Source organism: Onychomys torridus, chromosome 8 (genome assembly GCF_903995425.1).
Source record: "Onychomys torridus chromosome 8, mOncTor1.1, whole genome shotgun sequence".
NCBI classification, from domain to species: Eukaryota; Metazoa; Chordata; class Mammalia; order Rodentia; family Cricetidae; genus Onychomys; species Onychomys torridus.
Genome location: NC_050450.1, coordinates 24194244 through 24206522, shown reverse-complemented (window position 1 = coordinate 24206522; position 12279 = coordinate 24194244). Strand labels below are relative to the sequence as shown.

The window sequence follows — 12279 nt, the reverse complement described above, 5'->3', positions numbered from 1 at the left end:
TTTGGTACACAGGAAGGGCCAAGGTGGGCAGCAGTAGGGTCTGAGTGGGAAGGGAGAGGAAGGAAGAGTGTGAGGAGGCTGAAACTGTGCCGGGCTGAGGTCAGAGGCATTAGAGAAAGAGACAGCATGACCCCTCCCTCCCCACAGTCGGCAGCGCCAAGGCAGACATGAGTGTTCTATGCACAGAGCCTTTCTCACACCCATCAAAAGAAATAAAATAAAGTAACAGAACCGCGCAGCCAGAGGCACTGAGAGCAGATACAATCAGCAGGCGCTGATCTCACCAGAACTCCCTGACTTCAATTATTGTAGATCAAGTTGAACAGGTTATCCAGGACCTCAGGCCCTGTGGCCCACTCCCCTTCCCTGCCCTTTACTGTAATAACCATAAGTCTTAATTTCTCATTCGATCAATAACTCCATGCCTGAATTCTGAAATACATCATCTGTTCGCATACTCCTCTGATAAAGGGTTTGAATCAATGTCAGGCATATTATTCTTAGGGCTCGGGCTTATTGTATCAAAGACATCTGCTTCTCCAGGAAGCTTCTCGGACCCTGGATATTTAAGGCTGGAGCAAAGACTGAGGCCCCTTCCTTAGCTCTTGAGTGGCAGTCACTGCCACTCCATGAAATGTGTGTTGCTGGTTCCTTGGGGACATAAACATACAGGTTGAGAGTAAGTGATACAGAAATTTCTATCATAATCTGACACCAACACATCCCTGACATAATATTAATCACCTAGACATAACCTTCCCATGCCCCACATGCATGATTCTGTAATTCTTTTCCTTTCCCACTCTTGATACTTTTCAAATACAATTTTGTGCCTGTTGAATCTAATTAAAAACCTGCGTTTCTATTGTGTATGACTTCATTTCATTTTTTTCAAAGCTACTTTATTGTATCTTATAAATGTCTACCGGCTGTCTATCATCTGCCAGTGGGTCATTTTAAGATGACTATGATAACAGTAATATACTGCATATAAATTTGAAATAGCAGAAAGAAGTTTGAGTGTTTTTACCATAAGGAAATGGAAAATGACCAAGTGTATGTTTAACCATGGGAACGACACACCATGTTCACATGTAATACAATGGATATGTATTGAACATCACATGGCACTTTACAAATATATGTCATTTTATGTATGTTAAAAAACAACTAAGGAGATGAAGAGGGGGAGAAGAAAAGGACACAGCTGACTATCTACTGATGTGAGGCATTAGAGTATCTGGGCCTGTGGCTCTGGACTTAAACCTAAGGGAGTTGGCACTGGGGTTTTAGCTTTGGTCTTGGAATGAAGCTTCAGTTGAGTGGCCCTTCTGGGCATATATCTGGACTAAAAAGAAAGGAGGTCAATGGACCAAAAAGACATAGGGCATTAATCTCGTTATTTTGTGCCCAGGGACTCCCAGCTCTAGTGTTTAATATATCACGTCAAACCTAGTAATTGAGCCTGGCGGTGGTGGCGCACGCCTTTAATCCCAGCACTCGGGAGGCAGAGCCAGGCAGATCTTTGTGAGTTTGAGGCCAGCCTGGTCTACAGAGCGAGTTCCAGGAAAGGCGCAAAGCTACACAGAGAAACCCTGTCTCAACCCCCCCCCAAACAAAAACAAAAACAAACAAACAAAACAAACAAACAAACAAAAAAACCCAAACCAAACCAACCAACCAAACAAACAAAAAACCCCTAGTAATTTTCCTCAGTGTACCGTCAGTTTGTAATGTACACAGCAGCTCCTTGGCCTGTATAACTATACCCATCAACATTTAGATTTTATTTCAAACAATTTCTGCTACAAGAAACTTTGTATAAAAAATGGGGTAGGGAATATGACTGCCTTTAGGCCTCATTTCTTTTGAGAAAGCATAGTGTTCATTTTCAGTCTTGTTATGTAAGTCTTAGACTATTCAAATCTGAAGGGCCCAAAGTAATCCCACTGCTGACCAGCAGACTTGGTGAATGGATTTTCCAGTCTCAAGCCACCTTGCCATTCCCACTGGAGACACCTTAGAAAGTCAAAAGGTCTGTTTGAACTTTCTGATGCCCACTGTCTCCAGAGAACGCCATCAAAACATCACTATCTGTCCAATAAAATGTTCTGGTTTCCAGGGATCACAGTCCTCCCTAGATTACCTAAAGCCAGGGATTTCCCTGTCTGGTGCCAATTTATCTTATCCCATAAATCAAGAGTTGGCTAGTGTCACAGTTTTCTTCACCTAATCCCTGCAATCCCTTCCTTGGGAATGAAAAAATATCTCCTTCATCAGCAACACCATGAGTGCTTCATGGGACTCTAATGTCTGGATTCCCTGATGCTAAGATCCTTTGGGGGAGGTGGCCCAGGGTGGTGGAGAGGAGCAAGTACCAGTGACTCATTCCTTGCTCCACCACTATTTCGCTATGGGCAAGCCTGAGTAGCCCACACAACTCCATGCCTATGGAGGAGTTGTGTATCTCTCTCTGCAAAATGGAACTTACATAGTGGGACTGGGGTAAAAATTAAATTACAAAGCATTTACATGCTGGGACCATCACAAAGGTCTGCTGCTATAATTATCCACTTGAGGAGGTATAAAACTGTTTCCAAGAAGTGTTTTCAAGTGCGTGATATAGGCAAAAAAATAATCAAGACAATGTTTTCCTTTCTCAAAAGATTGAAATTCCCCCTGGAGAGATGCTCAATGGAAGACAGCACCTGCTGCTCTTTCCAGAGGACTGGAACTCAGGTCCCAGTTTTCATACTGGGTGGCTCATAAATACTTGTAATTCCAACTCAAGGAAACACAATGCTTTTTCTGGCCTCCTGGGTACTTACATGCATGTATGCTGATACACACATGAAGCACATGTGTGCCCGCGCGCGCGCACACACACACACACACACACACACACACGCACACATACACACAAAATCATTTTTTAAAAAGTCAAGAAATAAATGAAAAAAAAAACACTTTAAAAAAGAATAAGAAACGGAGAATTTGACAGAGAAAATACCGAAACAGTAAGAACAGAAATTGTAAAATGCACTTTTAACCAAGTAGAATATTAATTAACTTTGAAACAGAATGTGATAAAATTTTTTAAAAAAAGTAACCACACAACTCTAAAGGATGTCTGTGGGAGAAGGGAGGCAGGCGACTCTTAAGTGAACGCACAGAGCCAATCCTCCTGAGCAGGGGATGTGAGTGTGGTGTGGGGCTGACGGGCTTGCCAGTGCCTCATGCCGAGCTCCTCAAATTGCATGCCTCTCCTTAACAAGGGAACTAGCTATTCAATCTGCATTTCCTAAATGAGAACCAGTCACCCCCTCAGAATTGCTCAAATTCAATTAAGTCACCTGGCATGCTTCCTGACGATACGTTCCTTCTCTTGGCCGACTTTGGCTTGTAACCTTGATTGCCACGGACCACCGTGGTGGCTGGGAAGTCAACCTGCCTGTGTAGGGCACAGCGGAGGAGAAAGCCTCTGGAACCCTAGTGAGATACCAGGTGCTTTGGGGCCTAATCACCTCTTGCTGAGAAATCAGGGTAACTTTGAAAGAAGTTTAAGTTTTCAAGGCAGGGAGGGGAGAGAATTCACATATACACTTCAGTAGTTTCTGTTGCTCCCCGGCTTCTGCACTTGCTGGGGAGTTCCGTTCTTGGCTGCAGACTGAAGCTGGAATGAAAGGTGCCTTGAACTTTGTGAACCTTGAACTTTGTGTCCTGGAGTGAGGACCCAGTTCTGTCCATGGCTGTCCCCTGAGTTGAGTCAGGGGGCTGCCATCCTGGCTTCCAGGGTTATTCTGTCCCTTTTTCTCCACGATGCCTTAGGGAGTAAAAAGAGATCAGACTTCTGCCATCTTCAAACTCTCAAGAGCAAATCCTCAGAACAGCAAGCCTGAGACAGGGACACTGTTTCTGGCAAGCGAAGGCTGAGCCCTAGTGTTAGGAGCCCCAGAGGAAGGGACTCTGGTGGCTGTGACTGACTGCTGGTTGGTTGGTTGCCTCCCCACATTTTTGTTGACAGACTATGTCTGCCCAATTTCAGTTCCTATGCATAGGCACGTGGTCTTGAGCAAGGCTAATCAGACCCTCTTATTCTCTGTCACATGATCACTTTAGATAATGGAAAGGACTGTGTCTACGGGATGAGGAAACAAGGACTTGATGGGGAGTGGGGCTGCTAGGCTGTGATGAGCATCCTGCCAGGCAGGGAGAGAGAGCCTGTGCATAAATGGGAGACCAGAAGTGTGGATATCTGATGTCCTCACTTAACCATGCCTTACAACCTGACTAGACCACAGCAGGCTTTTCAGAACGTAAGTCCGTCTTGTCTCTTAAAAGTCAATTTGAGTTTACTTTTCCCCTGAACTTTGTCCCTGAAAGAGAAGTAACCCTTTATTCATGAGGGATCTGCTCTAAGACATCCTCCCCATGGATGCCTGAAGCCACAGGTAGTCCCGAACCCTATCCAGACTGTTTGATCCTCTATATCCATACTGATGATAAAGTTGAATTCATAAACTAAACACAGTAGGGGATCAACAGTAACAAAGAGAACATTTCTAACAGAATATTGTATTAAAAGTAGTGTGGATGGGCTCTGCCCCCCACCACTCAAAATACAATCTTGTACAGTATGCTTTCCCTGTACCAGTCCATTACTGAAACCATAGAAAGCAAAGCTGTGGACCGAGGACTGCTGAAGTGAAGCCTTTCCAATAACATGCCCAGCCTCCCAACGCAAACGTGACTTTAATAATTGTCATTCAAGATGTGGACAGGACTTGTTTCACAAGACACACACTCGGTTCAGGTCGTCACTAGAATCCTTTCCACAGCATCACTGTTTTCTTTTAATTCTCCCAAGTTACTCTCCAATGGTACTAGACACCACACAGTTCAAGTCCATAGCATGCGGCAGGAAGAAAAACAAACAAACTCCATGTGACGCTGGGTGAGAGAGGACAATTGATCTGTCTGAGGCTGGCAGTCTAGGAAGGATTCCCTGCTGGATCAAGGGCGAGCAAATACCTGGACTGCTGTGGCTGTTCCTCTCCATCCCAATCCTCTCCGTGGAGACTAAAGGCTGGCTCCTAGTCCACAGCTGGCAGGGGAGGAAAAGGTTTTTTTTTTTTTTTTTTACATACTTATTCTATTTTATGTGTATGTTTTTCCCTACATGTATGCATGTGTACACTGTGTGTGCCTGGTGCCCTAAGGGACAGAAGAAGGCATCTGATCCTATGACACTGGAGTTCTGGGTGGCTTGAGCCACCATGGGGGGGTGCTGGGAGGTGAGCCTGGGTCTTCTGCGAGAACAACAAGTGCTCTTGGGCACCGTCTCTCCAGTCCAGCTCTCTTCCTTTTCTGTTGTTTTCTAATACTGTGGATAGAGTTTAGGGCCGAGTGCACACTAGACAAGGACTCTACTAGTACGTATTCTAGAAAGAATATAATATTCTGTAGAATATCCCAGACCTCACTTCATTTCACATTTGTTTTTGAGACAGGATCTCACTATGTTGTCCACGCTGACCTTGAACTCACTCTCTATTGAAGGTAAGTCTTGAACTTGTTATCCTCCAGTTCCTACCCGTAACTTGTCTAATTGCAGGCTGATGCCACCATCCCTGGCTGGAGAAGAAGACCTCCAACGCAGATGCAGATATCAGCCAGATCACCAACATGAAGACGGTCGCTCCCCTATGTCCTTGGGCTGCCCCAACTGCAAACCCCTTTTCTCTCTGCTCCTTGGACTCTTGCTGACGAGCTTGGAGTATGGCTTTTCTCACTAAAGCAATTCTGTTTCCCTTCAATAGTAAGCATGGGGTGGTCGGAAAGACGTGGGTTCAACCTGTGACTCCCCCTTTATTATGGTGGCCACCTCTCTGTGATGGTTTTCTTGTATATGAAACGGGGTCAACAGAACAGAGTTCATAGGGCTTCCACAAATGAATCGGAAGTGGACCAAACACTCCAAGAGTTTAGCCAATGGTCATTCTGGTACTCGTAGTAATGAAGACACAATCACAAAGGGAAAACTCTCTGAGCACATGGTGAAGGGGTAGACTCCTTACACATGGTCCACTGGCCACTGACCCACCAGTCCCTAGCTGTTTTTGGATTCCTACTCACACTTCACTGGCTGTTGTACAACCTGTCTCCTCCCTCACTCTTTACTTCTGCGGAGGATCCCAGCTCTCCCTCTCTGCTCTGGATTCCACCACCTTGGATCCTGGAGTCCCTCCTGATGCATCTGTCAGTTAGTCAGGCTTACTTCTTGCAGAACTTGCTCCTCCCAACCATTACATTTGACCCTCTTCTGTTCGTGCTGATTCCCCCTCTGGTCTGCCTAGTGGAGGCCAAGGGCTGTAGGGCCAGCCTCCTCAGGTTTGAAATCCAGCTCTGTGCCAGGTCACTGTGAAAGAGGAACTTGGCCTCAGTCCCCGCTTCCTTAGCTGGGAACCTGTGGCAATCATCATGTTTAGGGCTCAGGGGGAGAGTTCTGTAGGAGTGAGGCACACAGAGGAGCACATTCACTAACCTGGTCCATAGAGGAAGGCCAGCCCTTGATAATTCAATCGAGTCTTCTCTGCGCAAGCACTGAGCTCACAGTCTCACCTACAGATCGTTGCCCAGAGGCGATTCTGATCTGTTTTCTTCCACTTTCCCACATGCCTGCTCATGGCCACACGGTGGCAGCCTATCCATGATAGAGGATGCTTCTAGTTACAGAATAAAGAGGTAAATGTGATTCTTTTTTTTTTTTTTTTAAACACCATATCCAGATACTTATTTTTAATTTTCCCTTTTTGGTGGTGATTGTAGGGGGTTATTAACTTTTTTCCCAAAGGCTCCTGATTCTATTTCCGTGAGTTTTCTTCCTAGACATAGTGAGCTGAGGCAGAATGAATCAGTTCAGGGCTTCCAGGTATTATCTTTGGAGGAACATGCTTTACACTCACTCCTCTTGCTAGAATAGTCACCTGAACAGCCAGACTCTAGCAGGAAGCCCACTGGGTGTGATGCCCATGTTAAGAAGTCAGGAAGGCTGATGTCCCTAAAATGACCATTTTGTCTGGAACTTTACTGGGGATGAAAATCCCTGTGTCCTGGACAATTGTTCAGTCCTAGGCAAATATGGATGCTTGTGACATTCCTACTAATCCCTTTCTTTCTCAATGACACGGGTACACAATGTGCCCCATAAATTCTCTGTGTTTGAAAGGACCACATTCTGGTTTTAAAGGTTGGGGTGACCAGGATAAGATTGCCCATCATGCTGGATTGGTGGGGAAAGATCCAGAACTTTGAGTCTTCTCCTCAGCCCTTTCCCAGGACTCCCCATCTCCTTGGCACAGAAGGAGAGGTATGCCTTGGCTTTCTGAACGCTCCCTCGAGAGGACTCCAGGAACACAGTGACCTAGAGCAGGCTGTGAGGAGACAGAAGATCTCACTTAAAGCAAACTTTCAACTTAGTATTTACAGGCACAACTTAGGTACCCTGCGACCCACATGCTGTCTAGGTGAGGACACGTTGAACAGAAGACTGCGCAAGCATCCTGTAGCCAGGCCAGAATATAATCATCTGGGTAATCCTTAGGGCCAGCAAGAACAGAGCAGGGCTGGGAGGCCTTTCTGGAATGGGCCTCCCAGAAAAGCAGGGACTCCTCCTGGAACCTCCCCAGTACTCTCCCTACCTCCAACTGCCAGCTGTTTGCCCTCACTGTTCACTTCAGCAAACTTTTCTGCACATCTTGGGGTGAATAAATCCTGCTGGAGCAAACCCCTGCTCTCCTAACGAATGGACATTTACATCTCCACAGTTCTGACCCCAGGAGGCTGCCAAGACACACCGCTGCATTCAGGGGTTTTATTAGAAAGCTCCCCTGAAAACAGGAAAGCTTTGCAAAACAGAGAGAAAGAATGGCCCTTTGACAAAGCCCGGGAAGGCAAGCAAATCTAGGCATGAATGAATAACCTAAGTATGTATCTTTAAGAAATGATCTTTTGTTGTTGTTGTTTTTGGTCTAAAAAAATCTTACAAAACTCTTGTTAGCAAGGAAAACTTTTAAAAAACTGGCTTTCCAAAACAAACTCTATGGGGAGTAAAAATAACTTCAGGAGGAAGGAACCGGCCCAAGTCATTCTTGAACCAGACAGAATTACACACTCTGCGAGGACAGTAGCTCAGCTTTCCAGCAAGTCTTTGGTGGGCTGTGCGAACCCGCCTCCCTCCCTGGGACAGTCAGCTGGGGATGCTGAGGGGTAACAATTCTCAGCTAACTTTCTGCTTCTGCTCTAGTGCCGGGCATTCTGGGTGTAAGGTGCTGCATCCTAGCAGAGCTGGGCATATCTTGAGAAGAAGCAAAGACAGAAAAAGCCACCTTCCGCTTCAGCTTGAACTCCTAAACTCAAGACTTGAAACCTCCCAGTGTGGAAGGCCTTGAGTGCCAGTGTGACACCACAGTGGAAAATTCCACACTGGAGTTCCCACGATGGCCTGGGCTCAAAACACAGGTACACGAAAACACTACTAAAAATTCCTTCAGCCTATGTGTCTACGGTGCATGTAAAGGTATAAGTGAATTATATCTTTATAGACTCAGGCCCTGACCCAAGACATCTCACTATGCATATGCAGAAATTCCAAAATATGCCTCCATTACAAATCCCACTTCCCATCTCAAGCACTGTGGATGAGGGATACTCGGCCTGACTTTAGAGCATTGTGAACAAAGGACACAGAAAAGGAAGTCACAGCTCCTGTCCCTGTAGCTATAGGGGACATGGGAGAAACACAGAAAGGTGGCTGAAAAGCCAACCACTGAGAGCCGGAGTCGGATCCCAAGGCTGCCAGATGCCAGAGCTATACCCTGAACAAATCCTACATCTACCCCAAGCTCAAGTTCTATTTTTTTCCTAAGAAATGAGAGGTCAGGTGGAATGTCCCCTGAGATCCCTTTTATCCAATACTTCTAAGAGTAAATGCATAGCGAACACATTATAGTCACTGAGCTGGCTCTGTGTGTGTGTGTGTGTGTGTGTGTGTGTGTGATGGGATGGGATAAGTCTACATCAGAACCTCTCCATGCCACCTTTGCCACTGTTTAAGGTTCTCACAAGTGCCCTGTTTTCATACCCTGCTGGTAGATTCTTGACTCATTTCTGCTGAAGATGGATCAGGGCTGATCTCAGCTAATAAGCCGACCACAGACCAGCAGACCACAGGAGTCAGGTTTCCAATACAGGATGCATCAGGATGTTGGTTCTGTGACCTTGGCAGTTGTAGTCTTGGGAAACATCTGGGTCACAATTTCGTCTTTGCTCCTTTAGGAACCCAGGAAAGAGTACAAGAGGTTGAGGGTAGGATGGGGCAAAAGTCTCCAAGCCCTGAGATCAAAACGCTTATGGAAACTTTTTATTTTCAGGCTAGGTGCTTTCTGACTTGTTTTCAATGGCTCAGTTCTAGGAAGCGCTCTTGATTTCCTTCCTGACCAAGGTCTTCCTCCTTTATCCACCAACTTCCATCATACCTGCAGCCCTAAAAGTAATTTCATTCATATATCTAAAACTGGCCCTTCAAGCTGTTTTTCCCAAAAAGCAGTGACTCCTCACTTGGGCCCAGAAGGTAAGTAAGAGCAGGTGAGAATCTGGCGTCTCTGCCTCCATTTTGTGTCTGTCTGCCTCCTTTAGCTGAAGCTACGGAGAAGTGACTGGTCTTCACCTTTCCTCTTGAGTCTCCGTAGAGTCCCAGATCAACAGACCCGCAGAGGACAGACATTCCACTTCCAAGATGAGAGCAATCACCCATGATGGTGAGACCACAGTCTGTAGCAGAAACTAGATGGATCCCATCAAACAATGACAAGGATAAAGACTTCCTGGGACCAAGAACTATGACATTGATGGGCAGGACTACATCTTGATTGGGGCTGCTTAATTATGCTTAACCCCTTGCTCAGGTTCCTCCTCTACTTAAAGCTCATTTCAGTGTCCTGAAGTCAGACTTGGGGTCTCTGTGTTGTTTTGGTGCCTGTCCTGGATCTCACTCCATAGACCAGGCTGGCCTCAAACTCACAGAGATCCGCCTGCCTCTGCCTCCCCAGTGCTGGGATTAAAGGTGTGCACCACCACCGCCTGGCCATACTTGGGGTCACTGGTCCCCTTTATCTGTTCCTCTTCTCAACATGTTCACACGGGACTATTTTTCCTTTTTTTCAACATTCCGCCTGTCTTTAACTGGAGTATTGGGGCTGAACGGCAGAGCCTAACCTGAGAAGTCTGCTTTTGCCTTACTAACTCTGGTTCCACAATGAGAGCTAAAACTTTAAATCCGATGTCCCTGTCAACGCAGGAGCAGTGACCCACTAGGAAGACAGTAGGGACGCTTGCAGCAAGTGTCTGTGGGACTTGTCATGTTTTCCTCCCTCCTTGGGACACTAAGAAGGGGAATGTGAGGGGTGACAGTTCTCAGCTGACTTTTACATCTAGCCAAGAAAGTGTCACTCGGAAGAAGATGCAGAGGGAGGAATTTGGGGAGGAACTGTCTCTGTCAAGTGGGTCAATACCGATATCTCTCAGGTGATTACCAAAGCAGCCTGTGGAGACACATTTTGAGGAGGCCTTAGGGAGGAGCAGAGGCCAAAACAGGCTCTCCCAGCAGAATGCATTGGAGCTATGTCCACAGCTGCGCCAGTCTCCCAGAGTGAGCACGGGCCTGGCTAAGAACATGTTTACATTCCTTCTCTTCCTCTGCTGCCTCTTCATTCTGTGAAAAGGGAACAGGAAGCTTCAGAGAGGTAAAGGGATTCCTCCAACACCACACAGCTGCCAGTTGCCACAATAAGATACTCTCAGGTAGGGTGGGGTTGCTTCCCAACAACAATAGTTATGTAAACTAACATTTCTGTGGATGGTTACTATGTGCAAGGACTAAACCGTGGGTTTCATAAAGGCCACTGGAGTATGAAACTGTCACATCCCCATCTTAGAGTTAAGGGCACTAGGCTCAAGAGCCAGATGTGGTGAGAGGAGAGTTAGAGTTCTCCATGGGCCCTCCCTCACAGCACACAGGGGGTCATAGGCCTGGCCACCAAGCGGGCAGTGCCCACTGCCCCGGGTGAGTGATACACTCATTCAAGCCCTCCAGAAGCCCATGCTGAGTCACTGGAACCAGAAACCGTGGCTGTTCACTTTGACTATTCTCTTCCAGCAGTGGTCTTGGGAAATGGGGTGCAGTGAGAGCCTCCTGGGAAAAGCAGGAGAAGGCCTGGCCTTCTCTCCTGAGCTTTACTTGAGTCTCATGAAAACGCTTCTTGGTTTTCAGGAGTTGCTCAGTGACCTACAGGAGAAAGCCCCTTTCCTAGAGCGGACCTCCTGCTTGTCCATGTGAAAACAGCTATCCTCTAACCTGCACACTGCCCTGCTGACTACGAGCTGGCAGATCCCATCAGTGTCCGGCCAGGAACCTGAGGGTTAGAGTGGGCAGGTGACACACTGCAGACTTTCAGGGTCAAGAGCTCTCTGGCTAGGCAAGCACTCTATTGTTGTTGCTGTTACATTATTAATATTATTTTCGTTTAAAAGCAAGATAAATAGTAATATAAAGAGCTAATATGAGAATTCTGTGTGCAGGGGCTGGAAAGATGGCTTGGAGTTTAAGAGCACTGATTGCTCTTCCAGAGGTCCTGAGTTCAATTCCCAGCACCCACATGGTGGCTAACAACCATCTGTAATGAAATCTAGTGCCCTCTTCTGGCCTGCAGGCATACATGTAGACAGAACACTGTATACATAATAAATAAATTTTTAAAAAGAGAGAGAGAGAGAGAGAGAGAGAGAGAGAGAGAGAGAGAGAGAGAGAATTCTGTGTGTAAGCAGGGCCTCTTTTTAGGCTTTTTTTTTTTTTTTTTTTAAGAATTTCCTGAAAACACACATTTTACCTGTTGGCTCCAAGCCAATGCATTTGCTTTTGGGCTTGCTTCATTGCTCACTTCCTGGGCCACCATGCTTTGGTTGAGAAGTTGCTCCTTACAGAAAACTCACACACACACACACACACACACACACACACACACACAGAGAGAGAGAGAGAGAGAGAGAGAGAGAGAGAGAGAGAGAGAGAGAGAGAGAGAAAGCGAGCGCGAGCTCACAAGGGCACCTACATTTTACTGTGACACTCTGTAGGGGCTGACAAAGCCTTTTGCATTTCTTTCTGCTCCAGCATGGAGACTGGGGGTGAGAGGTGGGAGGGTTGTGGGGGGAGCAGGGGGTGAG

General features: G+C 46.5%; 1 protein-coding gene across 1 annotated transcript in view; it reads right to left on the bottom strand.

Annotated features, from left to right (window-relative positions):
• Positions 1-12279, bottom strand: part of Slit3 (slit guidance ligand 3) — a 592872-nt gene that overhangs the window by 299111 nt on the left and 281482 nt on the right. The window lies entirely within an intron of this gene.